The sequence below is a fragment of the Daphnia pulicaria genome, chromosome 3 (assembly GCF_021234035.1).
Source record: "Daphnia pulicaria isolate SC F1-1A chromosome 3, SC_F0-13Bv2, whole genome shotgun sequence".
Classification (NCBI taxonomy): domain Eukaryota; kingdom Metazoa; phylum Arthropoda; class Branchiopoda; order Diplostraca; family Daphniidae; genus Daphnia; species Daphnia pulicaria.
Window position 1 is genome coordinate 220,927 of NC_060915.1, and position 19,658 is coordinate 240,584.

At 38.0% G+C, this 19,658-nt stretch overlaps 48 pseudogenes; all 48 read left to right on the forward strand.

Moving 5' to 3' along the window:
* The first annotated feature begins 142 nt into the window (after positions 1-142).
* On the forward strand, positions 143-261 carry LOC124334901 (annotated as a pseudogene).
* A 283-nt stretch (positions 262-544) lies between these two features.
* On the forward strand, positions 545-663 carry LOC124334631 (annotated as a pseudogene).
* Positions 664-946: 283 nt separating this feature from the next.
* LOC124334902 lies at positions 947-1,065 on the forward strand (annotated as a pseudogene).
* A 283-nt stretch (positions 1,066-1,348) lies between these two features.
* Positions 1,349-1,467, forward strand: LOC124334632 (annotated as a pseudogene).
* A 415-nt stretch (positions 1,468-1,882) lies between these two features.
* On the forward strand, positions 1,883-2,001 carry LOC124334633 (annotated as a pseudogene).
* A 283-nt stretch (positions 2,002-2,284) lies between these two features.
* LOC124334903 lies at positions 2,285-2,403 on the forward strand (annotated as a pseudogene).
* Positions 2,404-2,686: 283 nt separating this feature from the next.
* LOC124334634 lies at positions 2,687-2,805 on the forward strand (annotated as a pseudogene).
* A 283-nt stretch (positions 2,806-3,088) lies between these two features.
* LOC124334904 lies at positions 3,089-3,207 on the forward strand (annotated as a pseudogene).
* A 283-nt stretch (positions 3,208-3,490) lies between these two features.
* On the forward strand, positions 3,491-3,609 carry LOC124334635 (annotated as a pseudogene).
* A 283-nt stretch (positions 3,610-3,892) lies between these two features.
* LOC124334905 lies at positions 3,893-4,011 on the forward strand (annotated as a pseudogene).
* A 283-nt stretch (positions 4,012-4,294) lies between these two features.
* Positions 4,295-4,413, forward strand: LOC124335540 (annotated as a pseudogene).
* A 284-nt stretch (positions 4,414-4,697) lies between these two features.
* Positions 4,698-4,816, forward strand: LOC124335542 (annotated as a pseudogene).
* A 284-nt stretch (positions 4,817-5,100) lies between these two features.
* Positions 5,101-5,219, forward strand: LOC124335543 (annotated as a pseudogene).
* A 284-nt stretch (positions 5,220-5,503) lies between these two features.
* LOC124334906 lies at positions 5,504-5,622 on the forward strand (annotated as a pseudogene).
* A 283-nt stretch (positions 5,623-5,905) lies between these two features.
* On the forward strand, positions 5,906-6,024 carry LOC124334636 (annotated as a pseudogene).
* A 284-nt stretch (positions 6,025-6,308) lies between these two features.
* LOC124334907 lies at positions 6,309-6,427 on the forward strand (annotated as a pseudogene).
* A 283-nt stretch (positions 6,428-6,710) lies between these two features.
* On the forward strand, positions 6,711-6,829 carry LOC124334638 (annotated as a pseudogene).
* Positions 6,830-7,113: 284 nt separating this feature from the next.
* LOC124332389 lies at positions 7,114-7,232 on the forward strand (annotated as a pseudogene).
* A 285-nt stretch (positions 7,233-7,517) lies between these two features.
* Positions 7,518-7,636, forward strand: LOC124329816 (annotated as a pseudogene).
* Positions 7,637-8,051: 415 nt separating this feature from the next.
* On the forward strand, positions 8,052-8,170 carry LOC124334639 (annotated as a pseudogene).
* A 284-nt stretch (positions 8,171-8,454) lies between these two features.
* Positions 8,455-8,573, forward strand: LOC124334640 (annotated as a pseudogene).
* Positions 8,574-8,857: 284 nt separating this feature from the next.
* Positions 8,858-8,976, forward strand: LOC124334641 (annotated as a pseudogene).
* A 284-nt stretch (positions 8,977-9,260) lies between these two features.
* On the forward strand, positions 9,261-9,379 carry LOC124334643 (annotated as a pseudogene).
* A 284-nt stretch (positions 9,380-9,663) lies between these two features.
* On the forward strand, positions 9,664-9,782 carry LOC124334644 (annotated as a pseudogene).
* Positions 9,783-10,066: 284 nt separating this feature from the next.
* LOC124334645 lies at positions 10,067-10,185 on the forward strand (annotated as a pseudogene).
* A 282-nt stretch (positions 10,186-10,467) lies between these two features.
* On the forward strand, positions 10,468-10,586 carry LOC124334908 (annotated as a pseudogene).
* Positions 10,587-10,869: 283 nt separating this feature from the next.
* LOC124330066 lies at positions 10,870-10,988 on the forward strand (annotated as a pseudogene).
* Positions 10,989-11,271: 283 nt separating this feature from the next.
* LOC124334646 lies at positions 11,272-11,390 on the forward strand (annotated as a pseudogene).
* A 282-nt stretch (positions 11,391-11,672) lies between these two features.
* LOC124334911 lies at positions 11,673-11,791 on the forward strand (annotated as a pseudogene).
* Positions 11,792-12,074: 283 nt separating this feature from the next.
* LOC124330067 lies at positions 12,075-12,193 on the forward strand (annotated as a pseudogene).
* A 283-nt stretch (positions 12,194-12,476) lies between these two features.
* Positions 12,477-12,595, forward strand: LOC124334647 (annotated as a pseudogene).
* Positions 12,596-12,879: 284 nt separating this feature from the next.
* LOC124334648 lies at positions 12,880-12,998 on the forward strand (annotated as a pseudogene).
* Positions 12,999-13,281: 283 nt separating this feature from the next.
* LOC124334649 lies at positions 13,282-13,400 on the forward strand (annotated as a pseudogene).
* Positions 13,401-13,683: 283 nt separating this feature from the next.
* Positions 13,684-13,802, forward strand: LOC124334650 (annotated as a pseudogene).
* Positions 13,803-14,086: 284 nt separating this feature from the next.
* On the forward strand, positions 14,087-14,205 carry LOC124334651 (annotated as a pseudogene).
* A 283-nt stretch (positions 14,206-14,488) lies between these two features.
* Positions 14,489-14,607, forward strand: LOC124334652 (annotated as a pseudogene).
* Positions 14,608-14,890: 283 nt separating this feature from the next.
* On the forward strand, positions 14,891-15,009 carry LOC124334655 (annotated as a pseudogene).
* Positions 15,010-15,293: 284 nt separating this feature from the next.
* On the forward strand, positions 15,294-15,412 carry LOC124334656 (annotated as a pseudogene).
* A 283-nt stretch (positions 15,413-15,695) lies between these two features.
* On the forward strand, positions 15,696-15,814 carry LOC124334657 (annotated as a pseudogene).
* A 282-nt stretch (positions 15,815-16,096) lies between these two features.
* LOC124330375 lies at positions 16,097-16,215 on the forward strand (annotated as a pseudogene).
* A 283-nt stretch (positions 16,216-16,498) lies between these two features.
* On the forward strand, positions 16,499-16,617 carry LOC124334658 (annotated as a pseudogene).
* A 283-nt stretch (positions 16,618-16,900) lies between these two features.
* Positions 16,901-17,019, forward strand: LOC124330068 (annotated as a pseudogene).
* Positions 17,020-17,301: 282 nt separating this feature from the next.
* LOC124330376 lies at positions 17,302-17,420 on the forward strand (annotated as a pseudogene).
* Positions 17,421-17,703: 283 nt separating this feature from the next.
* Positions 17,704-17,822, forward strand: LOC124330070 (annotated as a pseudogene).
* A 283-nt stretch (positions 17,823-18,105) lies between these two features.
* Positions 18,106-18,224, forward strand: LOC124334659 (annotated as a pseudogene).
* A 284-nt stretch (positions 18,225-18,508) lies between these two features.
* Positions 18,509-18,627, forward strand: LOC124334660 (annotated as a pseudogene).
* Positions 18,628-18,910: 283 nt separating this feature from the next.
* Positions 18,911-19,029, forward strand: LOC124334661 (annotated as a pseudogene).
* A 283-nt stretch (positions 19,030-19,312) lies between these two features.
* LOC124330071 lies at positions 19,313-19,431 on the forward strand (annotated as a pseudogene).
* The last annotated feature ends 227 nt before the right edge of the window (positions 19,432-19,658 follow it).

A 19,658-nucleotide genomic window follows, 5' to 3' on the forward strand; every position in this document is an offset into this window, starting at 1 on the left:
ATTGCGAGTTTTTCAAAGTTTATCGCGCTTTTTTATTCGCGATGGTTACGAGTCCAAATTCAATGAACAAACATTTCTATCACTTTGAAGTGATTTTCTATTCATCCATTGGGACTGGGAGGGTAATTTTTCAATTTTGAATGTCAACGGCCATATCACGTAGAACACACCTGGTCTCGTCAGCTCCCAGAAGTTAAGTCACGTCGAGTCCCGTTAGTACTTGGAAGGGTGACCGCTTGGGAATACGGGATGTCGTTGGCGATGAATAGTTTGTTTTAAATAACAAATTTCTTGAAATTTTTTTCAATCACGATGGTTACCAGTCCAAATTCGTAGATCAAAAATATCAATGGCATAGAGATAGGTTCAATTCATCTATAGGAATGATTCTGGATAAATTTCATTGCGAGTTTTTCAAAGTTTATCGCGCTTTTTTATTCGCGATGGTTACGAGTACAAATTCAATGAACAAACATTTCTATCACTTTGAAGTGATTTTCTATTCATCCATTGGGACTGGCAGGGTAATTTTTCAATTTTGAATGTCAACGGCCATATCACGTAGAACGCACCTGGTCTCGTCAGCTCCCAGAAGTTAAGTCACGTCGAGTCCCGTTAGTACTTGGAAGGGTGACCGCTTGGGAATACGGGATGTCGTTGGCGATGAATAGTTTGTTTTAAATAACAAATTTCTTGAAATTTTTTTCAATCACGATGGTTACCAGTCCAAATTCGTAGATCAAAAATATCAATGGCATAGAGATAGGTTCAATTCATCTATAGGAATGATTCTGGATAAATTTCATTGCGAGTTTTTCAAAGTTTATCGCGCTTTTTTATTCGCGATGGTTACGAGTCCAAATTCAATGAACAAACATTTCTATCACTTTGAAGTGATTTTCTATTCATCCATTGGGACTGGGAGGGTAATTTTTCAATTTTGAATGTCAACGGCCATATCACGTAGAACACACCTGGTCTCGTCAGCTCCCAGAAGTTAAGTCACGTCGAGTCCCGTTAGTACTTGGAAGGGTGACCGCTTGGGAATACGGGATGTCGTTGGCGATGAATAGTTTGTTTTAAATAACAAATTTCTTGAAATTTTTTTCAATCACGATGGTTACCAGTCCAAATTCGTAGATCAAAAATATCAATGGCCTAGAGATAGGTTCAATTCATCTATAGGAATGATTCTGGATAAATTTCATTGCGAGTTTTTCAAAGTTTATCGCGCTTTTTTATTCGCGATGGTTACGAGTCCAAATTCAATGAACAAACATTTCTATCACTTTGAAGTGATTTTCTATTCATCCATTGGGACTGGGAGGGTAATTTTTCATTTTTGAATGTCAACGGCCATATCACGTAGAACGCACCTGGTCTCGTCAGCTCCCAGAAGTTAAGTCACGTCGAGTCCCGTTAGTACTTGGAAGGGTGACCGCTTGGGAATACGGGATGTCGTTGGCGATGAATAGTTTGTTTTCAATAACAAATTTCTTGAATTTTTTTTTTCAATCACGATGGTTACCAGTCCAAATTCGTAGATAAAACAAATCAATGCCTTAGAGATAGGTTAAATTCATCTATAAGAATGATTCTGGATCAATTCCATTGAGAGTTTTTCAAAGTTTATCGCGTTTTTTAATCGCGATGGTTACCAGTCCAAATTCGTAGATCAAAAATATCAATGGCATAGAGATAGGTTCAATTCATCTATTTGAATGATTCTGGATAAATTTCATTGCGAGTTTTTCAAAGTTTATCGCGCTTTTTTATTCGCGATGGTTACGAGTCCAAATTCAATGAACAAACATTTCTATCACTTTGAAGTGATTTTCTATTCATCCATTGGGACTGGGAGGGTAATTTTTCATTTTTGAATGTCAACGGCCATATCACGTAGAACGCACCTGGTCTCGTCAGCTCCCAGAAGTTAAGTCACGTCGAGTCCCGTTAGTACTTGGAAGGGTGACCGCTTGGGAATACGGGATGTCGTTGGCGATGAATAGTTTGTTTTAAATAACAAATTTCTTGAAATTTTTTTCAATCACGATGGTTACCAGTCCAAATTCGTAGATCAAAAATATCAATGGCATAGAGATAGGTTCAATTCATCTATAGGAATGATTCTGGATAAATTTCATTGCGAGTTTTTCAAAGTTTATCGCGCTTTTTTATTCGCGATGGTTACGAGTCCAAATTCAATGAACAAACATTTCTATCACTTTGAAGTGATTTTCTATTCATCCATTGGGACTGGGAGGGTAATTTTTCAATTTTGAATGTCAACGGCCATATCACGTAGAACACACCTGGTCTCGTCAGCTCCCAGAAGTTAAGTCACGTCGAGTCCCGTTAGTACTTGGAAGGGTGACCGCTTGGGAATACGGGATGTCGTTGGCGATGAATAGTTTGTTTTAAATAACAAATTTCTTGAAATTTTTTTCAATCACGATGGTTACCAGTCCAAATTCGTAGATCAAAAATATCAATGGCATAGAGATAGGTTCAATTCATCTATAGGAATGATTCTGGATAAATTTCATTGCGAGTTTTTCAAAGTTTATCGCGCTTTTTTATTCGCGATGGTTACGAGTCCAAATTCAATGAACAAACATTTCTATCACTTTGAAGTGATTTTCTATTCATCCATTGGGACTGGCAGGGTAATTTTTCAATTTTGAATGTCAACGGCCATATCACGTAGAACGCACCTGGTCTCGTCAGCTCCCAGAAGTTAAGTCACGTCGAGTCCCGTTAGTACTTGGAAGGGTGACCGCTTGGGAATACGGGATGTCGTTGGCGATGAATAGTTTGTTTTAAATAACAAATTTCTTGAAATTTTTTTCAATCACGATGGTTACCAGTCCAAATTCGTAGATCAAAAATATCAATGGCATAGAGATAGGTTCAATTCATCTATAGGAATGATTCTGGATAAATTTCATTGCGAGTTTTTCAAAGTTTATCGCGCTTTTTTATTCGCGATGGTTACGAGTCCAAATTCAATGAACAAACATTTCTATCACTTTGAAGTGATTTTCTATTCATCCATTGGGACTGGGAGGGTAATTTTTCAATTTTGAATGTCAACGGCCATATCACGTAGAACACACCTGGTCTCGTCAGCTCCCAGAAGTTAAGTCACGTCGAGTCCCGTTAGTACTTGGAAGGGTGACCGCTTGGGAATACGGGATGTCGTTGGCGATGAATAGTTTGTTTTAAATAACAAATTTCTTGAAATTTTTTTCAATCACGATGGTTACCAGTCCAAATTCGTAGATCAAAAATATCAATGGCATAGAGATAGGTTCAATTCATCTATAGGAATGATTCTGGATAAATTTCATTGCGAGTTTTTCAAAGTTTATCGCGCTTTTTTATTCGCGATGGTTACGAGTCCAAATTCAATGAACAAACATTTCTATCACTTTGAAGTGATTTTCTATTCATCCATTGGGACTGGGAGGGTAATTTTTCATTTTTGAATGTCAACGGCCATATCACGTAGAACGCACCTGGTCTCGTCAGCTCCCAGAAGTTAAGTCACGTCGAGTCCCGTTAGTACTTGGAAGGGTGACCGCTTGGGAATACGGGATGTCGTTGGCGATGAATAGTTTGTTTTCAATAACAAATTTCTTGAAATTTTTTTCAATCACGATGGTTACCAGTCCAAATTCGTAGATCAAAAATATCAATGGCATAGAGATAGGTTCAATTCATCTATAGGAATGATTCTGGATAAATTTCATTGCGAGTTTTTCAAAGTTTATCGCGCTTTTTTATTCGCGATGGTTACGAGTCCAAATTCAATGAACAAACATTTCTATCACTTTGAAGTGATTTTCTATTCATCCATTGGGACTGGGAGGGTAATTTTTCATTTTTGAATGTCAACGGCCATATCACGTAGAACACACCTGGTCTCGTCAGCTCCCAGAAGTTAAGTCACGTCGAGTCCCGTTAGTACTTGGAAGGGTGACCGCTTGGGAATACGGGATGTCGTTGGCGATGAATAGTTTGTTTTCAATAACAAATTTCTTGAAATTTTTTTCAATCACGATGGTTACCAGTCCAAATTCGTAGATCAAAAATATCAATGGCATAGAGATAGGTTCAATTCATCTATAGGAATGATTCTGGATAAATTTCATTGCGAGTTTTTCAAAGTTTGTCGCGCTTTTTTATTCGCGATGGTTACGAGTCCAAATTCAATGAACAAACATTTCTATCACTTTGAAGTGATTTTCTATTCATCCATTGGGACTGGGAGGGTAATTTTTCATTTTTGAATGTCAACGGCCATATCACGTAGAACACACCTGGTCTCGTCAGCTCCCAGAAGTTAAGTCACGTCGAGTCCCGTTAGTACTTGGCAGGGTGACCGCTTGGGAATACGGGATGTCGTTGGCGATGAATAGTTTGTTTGCAATAACAAATTTCTTGAAATTTTTTTTCAATCACGATGGTTACCAGTCCAAATTCGTAGATCAAAAATATCAATGGCATAGAGATAGGTTCAATTCATCTATTTGAATGATTCTGGATAAATTTCATTGCGAGTTTTTCAAAGTTTATCGCGCTTTTTTATTCGCGATGGTTACGAGTCCAAATTCAATGAACAAACATTTCTATCACTTTGAAGTGATTTTCTATTCATCCATTGGGACTGGGAGGGTAATTTTTCATTTTTGAATGTCAACGGCCATATCACGTAGAACACACCTGGTCTCGTCAGCTCCCAGAAGTTAAGTCACGTCGAGTCCCGTTAGTACTTGGCAGGGTGACCGCTTGGGAATACGGGATGTCGTTGGCGATGAATAGTTTGTTTGCAATAACAAATTTCTTGAAATTTTTTTTCAATCACGATGGTTACCAGTCCAAATTCGTAGATCAAAAATATCAATGGCATAGAGATAGGTTCAATTCATCTATTTGAATGATTCTGGATAAATTTCATTGCGAGTTTTTCAAAGTTTATCGCGCTTTTTTATTCGCGATGGTTACGAGTCCAAATTCAATGAACAAACATTTCTATCACTTTGAAGTGATTTTCTATTCATCCATTGGGACTGGGAGGGTAATTTTTCATTTTTGAATGTCAACGGCCATATCACGTAGAACACACCTGGTCTCGTCAGCTCCCAGAAGTTAAGTCACGTCGAGTCCCGTTAGTACTTGGCAGGGTGACCGCTTGGGAATACGGGATGTCGTTGGCGATGAATAGTTTGTTTGCAATAACAAATTTCTTGAAATTTTTTTTCAATCGCGATGGTTACCAGTCCAAATTCGTAGATCAAAAATATCAATGGCATAGAGATAGGTTCAATTCATCTATTTGAATGATTCTGGATAAATTTCGTTGCGAGTTTTTCAAAGTTTATCGCGCTTTTTTATTCGCGATGGTTACGAGTCCAAATTCAATGAACAAACATTTCTATCACTTTGAAGTGATTTTCTATTCATCCATTGGGACTGGGAGGGTAATTTTTCAATTTTGAATGTCAACGGCCATATCACGTAGAACACACCTGGTCTCGTCAGCTCCCAGAAGTTAAGTCACGTCGAGTCCCGTTAGTACTTGGAAGGGTGACCGCTTGGGAATACGGGATGTCGTTGGCGATGAATAGTTTGTTTTCAATAACAAATTTCTTGAAATTTTTTTCAATCACGATGGTTACCAGTCCAAATTCGTAGATCAAAAATATCAATGGCATAGAGATAGGTTCAATTCATCTATAGGAATGATTCTGGATAAATTTCATTGCGAGTTTTTCAAAGTTTGTCGCGCTTTTTTATTCGCGATGGTTACGAGTCCAAATTCAATGAACAAACATTTCTATCACTTTGAAGTGATTTTCTATTCATCCATTGGGACTGGGAGGGTAATTTTTCATTTTTGAATGTCAACGGCCATATCACGTAGAACGCACCTGGTCTCGTCAGCTCCCAGAAGTTAAGTCACGTCGAGTCCCGTTAGTACTTGGAAGGGTGACCGCTTGGGAATACGGGATGTCGTTGGCGATGAATAGTTTGTTTTCAATAACAAATTTCTTGAAATTTTTTTTCAATCACGATGGTTACCAGTCCAAATTCGTAGATCAAAAATATCAATGGCATAGAGATAGGTTCAATTCATCTATAGGAATGATTCTGGATAAATTTCATTGCGAGTTTTTCAAAGTTTATTGCGCTTTTTTATTCGCGATAGTTACGAGTCCAAATTCAATGAACAAACATTTCTATCACTTTGAAGTGATTTTCTATTCATCCATTGGGACTGGGAGGGTAATTTTTCATTTTTGAATGTCAACGGCCATATCACGTAGAACACACCTGGTCTCGTCAGCTCCCAGAAGTTAAGTCACGTCGAGTCCCGTTAGTACTTGGAAGGGTGACCGCTTGGGAATACGGGATGTCGTTGGCGATGAATAGTTTGTTTTCAATAACAAATTTCTTGAAATTTTTTTCAATCACGATGGTTACCAGTCCAAATTCGTAGATCAAAAATATCAATGGCATAGAGATAGGTTCAATTCATCTATAGGAATGATTCTGGATAAATTTCATTGCGAGTTTTTCAAAGTTTGTCGCGCTTTTTTATTCGCGATGGTTACGAGTCCAAATTCAATGAACAAACATTTCTATCACTTTGAAGTGATTTTCTATTCATCCATTGGGACTGGGAGGGTAATTTTTCATTTTTGAATGTCAACGGCCATATCACGTAGAACGCACCTGGTCTCGTCAGCTCCCAGAAGTTAAGTCACGTCGAGTCCCGTTAGTACTTGGAAGGGTGACCGCTTGGGAATACGGGATGTCGTTGGCGATGAATAGTTTGTTTTCAATAACAAATTTCTTGAAATTTTTTTTCAATCACGATGGTTACCAGTCCAAATTCGTAGATCAAAAATATCAATGGCATAGAGATAGGTTCAATTCATCTATAGGAATGATTCTGGATAAATTTCATTGCGAGTTTTTCAAAGTTTATCGCGCTTTTTTATTCGCGATAGTTACGAGTCCAAATTCAATTAACAAACATTTCTATCACTTTGAAGTGATTTTCTATTCATCCATTGGGACTGGGAGGGTAAATTTTCATTTTTGAATGTCAACGGCCATATCACGTAGAACGCACCTGGTCTCGTCAGCTCCCAGAAGTTAAGTTACGTCGAGTCCCGTTAGTACTTGGAAGGGTGACCGCTTGGGAATACGGGATGTCGTTGGCGATGAATAGTTTGTTTTCAATAACAAATTTCTTGAAATTTTTTTTTAAATCACGATGGTTACCAGTCCAAATTCGTAGATAAAACATTTCAATGCCTTAGAGATAGGTTAAATTCATCTATAAGAATAATTCTGGATCAATTCCATTGAGAGTTTTTCAAAGTTTATCGCGCTTTTTTATTCGCGATGGTTACGAGTCCAAATTCAATGAACAAACATTTCTATCACTTTGAAGTGATTTTCTATTCATCCATTGGGACTGGGAGGGTAATTTTTCATTTTTGAATGTCAACGGCCATATCACGTAGAGCGCACCTGGTCTCGTCAGCTCCCAGAAGTTAAGTTACGTCGAGTCCCGTTAGTACTTGGAAGAGTGACCGCTTGGGAATACGGGATGTCGTTGGCGATGAATAGTTTGTTTTCAATAACAAATTTCTTGAAATTTTTTTTTCAATCACGATGGTTACCAGTCCAAATTCGTAGATAAAACATTTCAATGCCTTAGAGATAGGTTAAATTCATCTATAAGAATGATTCTGGATCAATTCCATTGAGAGTTTTTCAAAGTTTATCGCGTTTTTTAATCGCGATGGTTACCAGTCCAAATTCGTAGATCAAAAATATCAATGGCATAGAGATAGGTTCAATTCATCTATAGGAATGATTCTGGATAAATTTCATTGCGAGTTTTTCAAAGTTTATCGCGCTTTTTTATTCGCGATGGTTACGAGTCCAAATTCAATGAACAAACATTTCTATCACTTTGAAGTGATTTTCTATTCATCCATTGGGACTGGGAGGGTAATTTTTCATTTTTGAATGTCAACGGCCATATCACGTAGAACGCACCTGGTCTCGTCAGCTCCCAGAAGTTAAGTCACGTCGAGTCCCGTTAGTACTTGGAAGGGTGACCGCTTGGGAATACGGGATGTCGTTGGCGATGAATAGTTTGTTTTCAATAACAAATTTCTTGAAATTTTTTTTCAATCACGATGGTTACCAGTCCAAATTCGTAGATCAAAAATATCAATGGCATAGAGATAGGTTCAATTCATCTATAGGAATGATTCTGGATAAATTTCATTGCGAGTTTTTCAAAGTTTATCGCGCTTTTTTATTCGCGATAGTTACGAGTCCAAATTCAATGAACAAACATTTCTATCACTTTGAAGTGATTTTCTATTCATCCATTGGGACTGGGAGGGTAATTTTTCATTTTTGAATGTCAACGGCCATATCACGTAGAACGCACCTGGTCTCGTCAGCTCCCAGAAGTTAAGTCACGTCGAGTCCCGTTAGTACTTGGAAGGGTGACCGCTTGGGAATACGGGATGTCGTTGGCGATGAATAGTTTGTTTTCAATAACAAATTTCTTGAAATTTTTTTTCAATCACGATGGTTACCAGTCCAAATTCGTAGATCAAAAATATCAATGGCATAGAGATAGGTTCAATTCATCTATAGGAATGATTCTGGATAAATTTCATTGCGAGTTTTTCAAAGTTTATCGCGCTTTTTTATTCGCGATGGTTACGAGTCCAAATTCAATGAACAAACATTTCTATCACTTTGAAGTGATTTTCTATTCATCCATTGGGACTGGGAGGGTAATTTTTCATTTTTGAATGTCAACGGCCATATCACGTAGAACGCACCTGGTCTCGTCAGCTCCCAGAAGTTAAGTCACGTCGAGTCCCGTTAGTACTTGGAAGGGTGACCGCTTGGGAATACGGGATGTCGTTGGCGATGAATAGTTTGTTTTCAATAACAAATTTCTTGAAATTTTTTTTCAATCACGATGGTTACCAGTCCAAATTCGTAGATCAAAAATATCAATGGCATAGAGATAGGTTCAATTCATCTATAGGAATGATTCTGGATAAATTTCATTGCGAGTTTTTCAAAGTTTATCGCGCTTTTTTATTCGCGATAGTTACGAGTCCAAATTCAATGAACAAACATTTCTATCACTTTGAAGTGATTTTCTATTCATCCATTGGGACTGGGAGGGTAATTTTTCATTTTTGAATGTCAACGGCCATATCACGTAGAACGCACCTGGTCTCGTCAGCTCCCAGAAGTTAAGTCACGTCGAGTCCCGTTAGTACTTGGAAGGGTGACCGCTTGGGAATACGGGATGTCGTTGGCGATGAATAGTTTGTTTTCAATAACAAATTTCTTGAAATTTTTTTTCAATCACGATGGTTACCAGTCCAAATTCGTAGATCAAAAATATCAATGGCATAGAGATAGGTTCAATTCATCTATAGGAATGATTCTGGATAAATTTCATTGCGAGTTTTTCAAAGTTTATCGCGCTTTTTTATTCGCGATGGTTACGAGTCCAAATTCAATGAACAAACATTTCTATCACTTTGAAGTGATTTTCTATTCATCCATTGGGACTGGGAGGGTAATTTTTCATTTTTGAATGTCAACGGCCATATCACGTAGAACGCACCTGGTCTCGTCAGCTCCCAGAAGTTAAGTCACGTCGAGTCCCGTTAGTACTTGGAAGGGTGACCGCTTGGGAATACGGGATGTCGTTGGCGATGAATAGTTTGTTTTCAATAACAAATTTCTTGAAATTTTTTTTCAATCACGATGGTTACCAGTCCAAATTCGTAGATCAAAAATATCAATGGCATAGAGATAGGTTCAATTCATCTATAGGAATGATTCTGGATAAATTTCATTGCGAGTTTTTCAAAGTTTATCGCGCTTTTTTATTCGCGATAGTTACGAGTCCAAATTCAATGAACAAACATTTCTATCACTTTGAAGTGATTTTCTATTCATCCATTGGGACTGGGAGGGTAATTTTTCATTTTTGAATGTCAACGGCCATATCACGTAGAACGCACCTGGTCTCGTCAGCTCCCAGAAGTTAAGTCACGTCGAGTCCCGTTAGTACTTGGAAGGGTGACCGCTTGGGAATACGGGATGTCGTTGGCGATGAATAGTTTGTTTTCAATAACAAATTTCTTGAAATTTTTTTCAATCACGATGGTTACCAGTCCAAATTCGTAGATCAAAAATATCAATGGCATAGAGATAGGTTCAATTCATCTATAGGAATGATTCTGGATAAATTTCATTGCGAGTTTTTCAAAGTTTATCGCGCTTTTTTATTCGCGATGGTTACGAGTCCAAATTCAATGAACAAACATTTCTATCACTTTGAAGTGATTTTCTATTCATCCATTGGGACTGGGAGGGTAATTTTCATTTTTGAATGTCAACGGCCATATCACGTAGAACACACCTGGTCTCGTCAGCTCCCAGAAGTTAAGTCACGTCGAGTCCCGTTAGTACTTGGAAGGGTGACCGCTTGGGAATACGGGATGTCGTTGGCGATGAATAGTTTGTTTTAAATAACAAATTTCTTGAAATTTTTTTCAATCACGATGGTTACCAGTCCAAATTCGTAGATCAAAAATATCAATGGCATAGAGATAGGTTCAATTCATCTATAGGAATGATTCTGGATAAATTTCATTGCGAGTTTTTCAAAGTTTATCGCGCTTTTTTATTCGCGATGGTTACGAGTCCAAATTCAATGAACAAACATTTCTATCACTTTGAAGTGATTTTCTATTCATCCATTGGGAATGGGAGGGTAATTTTTCATTTTTGAATGTCAACGGCCATATCACGTAGAACACACCTGGTCTCGTCAGCTCCCAGAAGTTAAGTCACGTCGATTCCCGTTAGTACTTGGCAGGGTGACCGCTTGGGAATACGGGATGTCGTTGGCGATGAATAGTTTGTTTGCAATAACAAATTTCTTGAAATTTTTTTCAATCACGATGGTTACCAGTCCAAATTCGTAGATCAAAAATATCAATGGCATAGAGATAGGTTCAATTCATCTATTTGAATGATTCTGGATAAATTTCATTGCGAGTTTTTCAAAGTTTATCGCGCTTTTTTATTCGCGATGGTTACGAGTCCAAATTCAATGAACAAACATTTCTATCACTTTGAAGTGATTTTCTATTCATCCATTGGGACTGGGAGGGTAATTTTTCATTTTTGAATGTCAACGGCCATATCACGTAGAACGCACCTGGTCTCGTCAGCTCCCAGAAGTTAAGTCACGTCGAGTCCCGTTAGTACTTGGAAGGGTGACCGCTTGGGAATACGGGATGTCGTTGGCGATGAATAGTTTGTTTTCAATAACAAATTTCTTGAAATTTTTTTCAATCACGATGGTTACCAGTCCAAATTCGTAGATCAAAAATATCAATGGCATAGAGATAGGTTCAATTCATCTATAGGAATGATTCTGGATAAATTTCATTGCGAGTTTTTCAAAGTTTATCGCGCTTTTTTATTCGCGATGGTTACGAGTCCAAATTCAATGAACAAACATTTCTATCACTTTGAAGTGATTTTCTATTCATCCATTGGGACTGGGAGGGTAATTTTCATTTTTGAATGTCAACGGCCATATCACGTAGAACACACCTGGTCTCGTCAGCTCCCAGAAGTTAAGTCACGTCGAGTCCCGTTAGTACTTGGAAGGGTGACCGCTTGGGAATACGGGATGTCGTTGGCGATGAATAGTTTGTTTTAAATAACAAATTTCTTGAAATTTTTTTCAATCACGATGGTTACCAGTCCAAATTCGTAGATCAAAAATATCAATGGCATAGAGATAGGTTCAATTCATCTATAGGAATGATTCTGGATAAATTTCATTGCGAGTTTTTCAAAGTTTATCGCGCTTTTTTATTCGCGATGGTTACGAGTCCAAATTCAATGAACAAACATTTCTATCACTTTGAAGTGATTTTCTATTCATCCATTGGGAATGGGAGGGTAATTTTTCATTTTTGAATGTCAACGGCCATATCACGTAGAACACACCTGGTCTCGTCAGCTCCCAGAAGTTAAGTCACGTCGATTCCCGTTAGTACTTGGCAGGGTGACCGCTTGGGAATACGGGATGTCGTTGGCGATGAATAGTTTGTTTGCAATAACAAATTTCTTGAAATTTTTTTCAATCACGATGGTTACCAGTCCAAATTCGTAGATCAAAAATATCAATGGCATAGAGATAGGTTCAATTCATCTATTTGAATGATTCTGGATAAATTTCATTGCGAGTTTTTCAAAGTTTATCGCGCTTTTTTATTCGCGATGGTTACGAGTCCAAATTCAATGAACAAACATTTCTATCACTTTGAAGTGATTTTCTATTCATCCATTGGGACTGGGAGGGTAATTTTTCATTTTTGAATGTCAACGGCCATATCACGTAGAACGCACCTGGTCTCGTCAGCTCCCAGAAGTTAAGTCACGTCGAGTCCCGTTAGTACTTGGAAGGGTGACCGCTTGGGAATACGGGATGTCGTTGGCGATGAATAGTTTGTTTTCAATAACAAATTTCTTGAAATTTTTTTTCAATCACGATGGTTACCAGTCTAAATTCGTAGATCAAAAATATCAATGGCATAGAGATAGGTTCAATTCATCTATAGGAATGATTCTGGATAAATTTCATTGCGAGTTTTTCAAAGTTTATCGCGCTTTTTTATTCGCGATGGTTACGAGTCCAAATTCAATGAACAAACATTTCTATCACTTTGAAGTGATTTTCTATTCATCCATTGGGACTGGGAGGGTAATTTTTCATTTTTGAATGTCAACGGCCATATCACGTAGAACGCACCTGGTCTCGTCAGCTCCCAGAAGTTAAGTCACGTCGAGTCCCGTTAGTACTTGGAAGGGTGACCGCTTGGGAATACGGGATGTCGTTGGCGATGAATAGTTTGTTTTCAATAACAAATTTCTTGAAATTTTTTTCAATCACGATGGTTACCAGTCCAAATTCGTAGATCAAAAATATCAATGGCATAGAGATAGGTTCAATTCATCTATAGGAATGATTCTGGATAAATTTCATTGCGAGTTTTTCAAAGTTTATCGCGCTTTTTTATTCGCGATGGTTACGAGTCCAAATTCAATGAACAAACATTTCTATCACTTTGAAGTGATTTTCTATTCATCCATTGGGACTGGGAGGGTAATTTTTCAGTTTTGAATGTCAACGGCCATATCACGTAGAACGCACCTGGTCTCGTCAGCTCCCAGAAGTTAAGTCACGTCGAGTCCCGTTAGTACTTGGAAGGGTGACCGCTTGGGAATACGGGATGTCGTTGGCGATGAATAGTTTGTTTTCAATAACAAATTTCTTGAAATTTTTTTCAATCACGATGGTTACCAGTCCAAATTCGTAGATCAAAAATATCAATGGCATAGAGATAGGTTCAATTCATCTATTTGAATGATTCTGGATAAATTTCATTGCGAGTTTTTCAAAGTTTATCGCGCTTTTTTATTCGCGATGGTTACGAGTCCAAATTCAATGAACAAACATTTCTATCACTTTGAAGTGATTTTCTATTCATCCATTGGGACTGGGAGGGTAATTTTTCATTTTTGAATGTCAACGGCCATATCACGTAGAACGCACCTGGTCTCGTCAGCTCCCAGAAGTTAAGTCACGTCGAGTCCCGTTAGTACTTGGAAGGGTGACCGCTTGGGAATACGGGATGTCGTTGGCGATGAATAGTTTGTTTTCAATAACAAATTTCTTGAAATTTTTTTTCAATCACGATGGTTACCAGTCTAAATTCGTAGATCAAAAATATCAATGGCATAGAGATAGGTTCAATTCATCTATAGGAATGATTCTGGATAAATTTCATTGCGAGTTTTTCAAAGTTTATCGCGCTTTTTTATTCGCGATGGTTACGAGTCCAAATTCAATGAACAAACATTTCTATCACTTTGAAGTGATTTTCTATTCATCCATTGGGACTGGGAGGGTAATTTTTCATTTTTGAATGTCAACGGCCATATCACGTAGAACGCACCTGGTCTCGTCAGCTCCCAGAAGTTAAGTCACGTCGAGTCCCGTTAGTACTTGGAAGGGTGACCGCTTGGGAATACGGGATGTCGTTGGCGATGAATAGTTTGTTTTCAATAACAAATTTCTTGAAATTTTTTTCAATCACGATGGTTACCAGTCCAAATTCGTAGATCAAAAATATCAATGGCATAGAGATAGGTTCAATTCATCTATAGGAATGATTCTGGATAAATTTCATTGCGAGTTTTTCAAAGTTTATCGCGCTTTTTTATTCGCGATGGTTACGAGTCCAAATTCAATGAACAAACATTTCTATCACTTTGAAGTGATTTTCTATTCATCCATTGGGACTGGGAGGGTAATTTTTCAGTTTTGAATGTCAACGGCCATATCACGTAGAACGCACCTGGTCTCGTCAGCTCCCAGAAGTTAAGTCACGTCGAGTCCCGTTAGTACTTGGAAGGGTGACCGCTTGGGAATACGGGATGTCGTTGGCGATGAATAGTTTGTTTTCAATAACAAATTTCTTGAAATTTTTTTCAATCACGATGGTTACCAGTCCAAATTCGTAGATCAAAAATATCAATGGCATAGAGATAGGTTCAATTCATCTATTTGAATGATTCTGGATAAATTTCATTGCGAGTTTTTCAAAGTTTATCGCGCTTTTTTATTCGCGATGGTTACGAGTCCAAATTCAATGAACAAACATTTCTATCACTTTGAAGTGATTTTCTATTCATCCATTGGGACTGGGAGGGTAATTTTTCATTTTTGAATGTCAACGGCCATATCACGTAGAACGCACCTGGTCTCGTCAGCTCCCAGAAGTTAAGTCACGTCGAGTCCCGTTAGTACTTGGAAGGGTGACCGCTTGGGAATACGGGATGTCGTTGGCGATGAATAGTTTGTTTTCAATAACAAATTTCTTGAAATTTTTTTTCAATCACGATGGTTACCAGTCTAAATTCGTAGATCAAAAATATCAATGGCATAGAGATAGGTTCAATTCATCTATAGGAATGATTCTGGATAAATTTCATTGCGAGTTTTTCAAAGTTTATCGCGCTTTTTTATTCGCGATGGTTACGAGTCCAAATTCAATGAACAAACATTTCTATCACTTTGAAGTGATTTTCTATTCATCCATTGGGACTGGGAGGGTAATTTTTCATTTTTGAATGTCAACGGCCATATCACGTAGAACGCACCTGGTCTCGTCAGCTCCCAGAAGTTAAGTCACGTCGAGTCCCGTTAGTACTTGGAAGGGTGACCGCTTGGGAATACGGGATGTCGTTGGCGATGAATAGTTTGTTTTCAATAACAAATTTCTTGAAATTTTTTTCAATCACGATGGTTACCAGTCCAAATTCGTAGATCAAAAATATCAATGGCATAGAGATAGGTTCAATTCATCTATAGGAATGATTCTGGATAAATTTCATTGCGAGTTTTTCAAAGTTTATCGCGCTTTTTTATTCGCGATGGTTACGAGTCCAAATTCAATGAACAAACATTTCTATCACTTTGAAGTGATTTTCTATTCATCCATTGGGACTGGGAGGGTAATTTTTCAGTTTTGAATGTCAACGGCCATATCACGTAGAACGCACCTGGTCTCGTCAGCTCCCAGAAGTTAAGTCACGTCGAGTCCCGTTAGTACTTGGAAGGGTGACCGCTTGGGAATACGGGATGTCGTTGGCGATGAATAGTTTGTTTTCAATAACAAATTTCTTGAAATTTTTTTCAATCACGATGGTTACCAGTCCAAATTCGTAGATCAAAAATATCAATGGCATAGAGATAGGTTCAATTCATCTATAGGAATGATTTTGGATAAATTTCATTGCGAGTTTTTCAAAGTTTATCGCGCTTTTTTATTCGCGATGGTTACGAGTCCAAATTCAATGAACAAACATTTCTATCACTTTGAAGTGATTTTCTATTCATCCATTGGGACTGGGAGGGTAATTTTCATTTTTGAATGTCAACGGCCATATCACGTAGAACACACCTGGTCTCGTCAGCTCCCAGAAGTTAAGTCACGTCGAATCCCCTTAGTACTTGGAAGGGTGACCGCTTGGGAATACGGGATGTGGTTGGCGATGAATAGTTTGTTTTAAATAACAAATTTCTTGAAATTTTTTTCAATCACGATGGTTACCAGTCCAAATTCGTAGATCAAAAATATCAATGGCATAGAGATAGGTTCAATTCATCTATAGGAATGATTCTGGATAAATTTCATTGCGAGTTTTTCAAAGTTTATCGCGCTTTTTTATTCGCGATGGTTACGAGTCCAAATTCAATGAACAAACATTTCTATCACTTTGAAGTGATTTTCTATTCATCCATTGGGACTGGGAGGGTAATTTTTCATTTTTGAATGTCAACGGCCATATCACGTAGAACGCACCTGGTCTCGTCAGCTCCCAGAAGTTAAGTCACGTCGAGTCCCGTTAGTACTTGGAAGGGTGACCGCTTGGGAATACGGGATGTCGTTGGCGATGAATAGTTTGTTTTCAATAACAAATTTCTTGAAATTTTTTTTCAATCACGATGGTTACCAGTCTAAATTCGTAGATCAAAATATCAATGGCATAGAGATAGGTTCAATTCATCTATAGGAATGATTCTGGATAAATTTCATTGCGAGTTTTTCAAAGTTTATCGCGCTTTTTTATTCGCGATGGTTACGAGTCCAAATTCAATGAACAAACATTTCTATCACTTTGAAGTGATTTTCTATTCATCCATTGGGACTGGGAGGGTAATTTTTCATTTTTGAATGTCAACGGCCATATCACGTAGAACACACCTGGTCTCGTCAGCTCCCAGAAGTTAAGTCACGTCGATTCCCGTTAGTACTTGGCAGGGTGACCGCTTGGGAATACGGGATGTCGTTGGCGATGAATAGTTTGTTTGCAATAACAAATTTCTTGAAATTTTTTTCAATCACGATGGTTACCAGTCCAAATTCGTAGATCAAAAATATCAATGGCATAGAGATAGGTTCAATTCATCTATAGGAATGATTCTGGATAAATTTCATTGCGAGTTTTTCAAAGTTTATCGCGCTTTTTTATTCGCGATGGTTACGAGTCCAAATTCAATGAACAAACATTTCTATCACTTTGAAGTGATTTTCTATTCATCCATTGGGACTGGGAGGGTAATTTTCATTTTTGAATGTCAACGGCCATATCACGTAGAACACACCTGGTCTCGTCAGCTCCCAGAAGTTAAGTCACGTCGAATCCCCTTAGTACTTGGAAGGGTGACCGCTTGGGAATACGGGATGTGGTTGGCGATGAATAGTTTGTTTTAAATAACAAATTTCTTGAAATTTTTTTCAATCACGATGGTTACCAGTCCAAATTCGTAGATCAAAAATATCAATGGCATAGAGATAGGTTCAATTCATCTATAGGAATGATTCTGGATAAATTTCATTGCGAGTTTTTCAAAGTTTATCGCGCTTTTTTATTCGCGATGGTTACGAGTCCAAATTCAATGAACAAACATTTCTATCACTTTGAAGTGATTTTCTATTCATCCATTGGGACTGGGAGGGTAATTTTTCATTTTTGAATGTCAACGGCCATATCACGTAGAACACACCTGGTCTCGTCAGCTCCCAGAAGTTAAGTCACGTCGATTCCCGTTAGTACTTGGCAGGGTGACCGCTTGGGAATACGGGATGTCGTTGGCGATGAATAGTTTGTTTGCAATAACAAATTTCTTGAAATTTTTTTCAATCACGATGGTTACCAGTCCAAATTCGTAGATCAAAAATATCAATGGCATAGAGATAGGTTCAATTCATCTATTTGAATGATTCTGGATAAATTTCATTGCGAGTTTTTCAAAGTTTATCGCGCTTTTTTATTCGCGATGGTTACGAGTCCAAATTCAATGAACAAACATTTCTATCACTTTGAAGTGATTTTCTATTCATCCATTGGGACTGGGAGGGTAATTTTTCATTTTTGAATGTCAACGGCCATATCACGTAGAACGCACCTGGTCTCGTCAGCTCCCAGAAGTTAAGTCACGTCGAGTCCCGTTAGTACTTGGAAGGGTGACCGCTTGGGAATACGGGATGTCGTTGGCGATGAATAGTTTGTTTTCAATAACAAATTTCTTGAAATTTTTTTTCAATCACGATGGTTACCAGTCTAAATTCGTAGATCAAAAATATCAATGGCATAGAGATAGGTTCAATTCATCTATAGGAATGATTCTGGATAAATTTCATTGCGAGTTTTTCAAAGTTTATCGCGCTTTTTTATTCGCGATGGTTACGAGTCCAAATTCAATGAACAAACATTTCTATCACTTTGAAGTGATTTTCTATTCATCCATTGGGACTGGGAGGGTAATTTTTCATTTTTGAATGTCAACGGCCATATCACGTAGAACGCACCTGGTCTCGTCAGCTCCCAGAAGTTAAGTCACGTCGAGTCCCGTTAGTACTTGGAAGGGTGACCGCTTGGGAATACGGGATGTCGTTGGCGATGAATAGTTTGTTTTCAATAACAAATTTCTTGAAATTTTTTTCAATCACGATGGTTACCAGTCCAAATTCGTAGATCAAAAATATCAATGGCATAGAGATAGGTTCAATTCATCTATAGGAATGATTCTGGATAAATTTCATTGCGAGTTTTTCAAAGTTTATCGCGCTTTTTTATTCGCGATGGTTACGAGTCCAAATTCAATGAACAAACATTTCTATCACTTTGAAGTGATTTTCTATTCATCCATTGGGACTGGGAGGGTAATTTTTCATTTTTGAATGTCAACGGCCATATCACGTAGAACGCACCTGGTCTCGTCAGCTCCCAGAAGTTAAGTCACGTCGAGTCCCGTTAGTACTTGGAAGGGTGACCGCTTGGGAATACGGGATGTCGTTGGCGATGAATAGTTTGTTTTCAATAACAAATTTCTTGAAATTTTTTTTCAATCACGATGGTTACCAGTCTAAATTCGTAGATCAAAATATCAATGGCATAGAGATAGGTTCAATTCATCTATAGGAATGATTCTGGATAAATTTCATTGCGAGTTTTTCAAAGTTTATCGCGCTTTTTTATTCGCGATGGTTACGAGTCCAAATTCAATGAACAAACATTTCTATCACTTTGAAGTGATTTTCTATTCATCCATTGGGACTGGGAGGGTAATTTTTCATTTTTGAATGTCAACGGCCATATCACGTAGAACACACCTGGTCTCGTCAGCTCCCAGAAGTTAAGTCACGTCGATTCCCGTTAGTACTTGGCAGGGTGACCGCTTGGGAATACGGGATGTCGTTGGCGATGAATAGTTTGTTTGCAATAACAAATTTCTTGAAATTTTTTTCAATCACGATGGTTACCAGTCCAAATTCGTAGATCAAAAATATCAATGGCATAGAGATAGGTTCAATTCATCTATTTGAATGATTCTGGATAAATTTCATTGCGAGTTTTTCAAAGTTTATCGCGCTTTTTTATTCGCGATGGTTACGAGTCCAAATTCAATGAACAAACATTTCTATCACTTT